Here is a 2045-nt window from a genome sequence, read left to right as displayed (position 1 = left end):
ATGTCCTCCCACCGGCAATGGATGGTGGGGCAGAAGTGCTCCAGCTTCCTGGTGGAGAGGAACAAGCAGGTGTACAGCACTGACCCCAATAACCTGAAGGCAAACAAGTCCTTCCACTACATGGGCTGATTCACCGCTAGACTCTGGGTGTGGAGCCCAGTCCCCGCAACAGAGATGTGGTGGTGGTCATGAAGCAGAGATCCCGCCAGTGAAAACCCACTACCACCTGCTTGCGAGTCACCAGGAACCAGAAGGTCCAGGAACCCTGAGCAGCACCAGGCCCGTCATCCGCAAGAACGAGTACCGCCCAGATCTGCACATGACCGCCATTCACAAAGCCAGCACCATTCTGCGCAGCCAGAAGCTCCTTATGGTGAAGAGGAAGTGACCCGCCCCACAAAGAGCTCCTGAGCACCTGCCCCCCACCTCCAAAACAATAAAGATGTCAACCACCCCAAACAAACACACAAAACCCAAAAAAAACCCATGACCTGGAACCACTCCCAGCCATCCTGCTGACATAGCCAAGCCTAGCCAAGATCAGTCAGAACCCCACAGCTCTGCAGGACTGTGAACAAGAAAAATAAACACTGGGTATCATAAGCCACTGAATTTCGGAGCGTTTGTTCCGCAGCATTATGGTGGCAAGAGCTGACGATTACAGTGACCAGTATGCGACATGCAGACTGGCCTTGTTGGGGCTGTACATCACCACTCAGCATCCAGTGTGACAGGTGAGGAAGGCTAAGGGAAGAGTGTCAGTCCCATAACTTGGACACCATCTGCCTCAGATGGTTTTTCACCTTCAGCAAATGGCCTATGATGAATGCCATGGTGAGTGAATTTACAGATTACATTACGGCGCTCTAACCAAACTAATCATCACCAAATGAGCAAGGGGCTCGAAACGGTTCCTCTAACGAATCCATGGCTGGAAGATAGTCCTATAAAATGAAGCCTAAGCTAAGAAGAAACTGGTGGTGCTCACAGTTTTCCTACTTTGAGAGCTAGTTCATTTTAAAATTTTCACACTTGAGGAGACAATTCAAAATACGGCTTTTTTTTACTTCTATTGTTAATAATGGACCTCACACACAGGAGGACTTATGATCTTAGCAAAAAGCATTAGCACAGGAACATAAGTTATAAGGAAATAAACATATAGGGGGAAGGGGTGCTAAAAATGCTTTACTGTTGGGGTTGAGACCATTTGAAAGTCACTTGCAAGTTAGCTCACCAAAAAAAAAGGAAGGGAAGAGAAGGAAAAGAAAGGGAAGTAAAGGAGGAGCATGTGGCTGGCTCAGTCAGGAGAGTGCAACTCTATCTCAGGGTTGTGAGTTTGAGTCCCACATTGGGTGTAGAGATCACTTAAAAATACAGTCTTTTAGAAAGAAAACTGGAGGGGCGCCTGGGTGTCTCAGTGTGTTAAGCCTCTGCCTTCAGCTCAGGTCATGATCCCAGAGTCCTGGGATCCAGCCCCGCTTCGGGCTCTCTGCTCAGCGGGGAGCCTGCTTCCTCCTCTCTCTCTGTCTGCCTCTCTGCCTACTTGTGATCTCTGTCTGTCAAATAAAAAAAAATTTTTTTTAATTAAATATTTTTAAAAAGAAAGAAAACCGGAGGGGTGCCTGGGTGGCTCTGTTGGTTGGGTGATTGCCTTCAGCTCAGGTCATGGTCCTGGAGTCCCCGGATCGAGTCCTGCATTGGGCTCCCTGCTCAGCGGGAAGCCTGCTTCTCCCTCTGACCCTCTCCCCTCACGTGTTCTCTCTCTCACTCACTGTCAAGTAAATAAATAAAATCTTTTTTAAAAGAAAATCAGAGGTCAGCTCACCATACTGAACTGATTTATTTACTTGTTAGGTGAGTTCATTTGTGTTTAATGTTGTAGAATTACGATGGTGTTATCACGGGAAAGGCCTGTCCCCCCAAAGCACAGAGCATAGACCCATGGGCTCTCCAGTGTTGTGTTGCGCTCCTGCTGTTTCTGAAGCCTGGGGGAGAGATGATGTCATGGAAAAAGAGACGACACACCTCAGTGCCAGGCCTAA

General features: G+C 48.3%; 1 pseudogene; it reads left to right on the top strand.

Annotated features, from left to right (window-relative positions):
• On the top strand, positions 1 to 411 carry LOC101692152 (annotated as a pseudogene).
• The last annotated feature ends 1634 nt before the right edge of the window (positions 412 to 2045 follow it).

Source organism: Mustela putorius, unplaced genomic scaffold (assembly GCF_011764305.1).
Source record: "Mustela putorius furo isolate JIRA1106 unplaced genomic scaffold, ASM1176430v1.1 tig00003836_pilon_pilon_pilon, whole genome shotgun sequence".
Classification (NCBI taxonomy): domain Eukaryota; kingdom Metazoa; phylum Chordata; class Mammalia; order Carnivora; family Mustelidae; genus Mustela; species Mustela putorius.
This window is presented reverse-complemented; position numbering and strand designations above follow the sequence as displayed.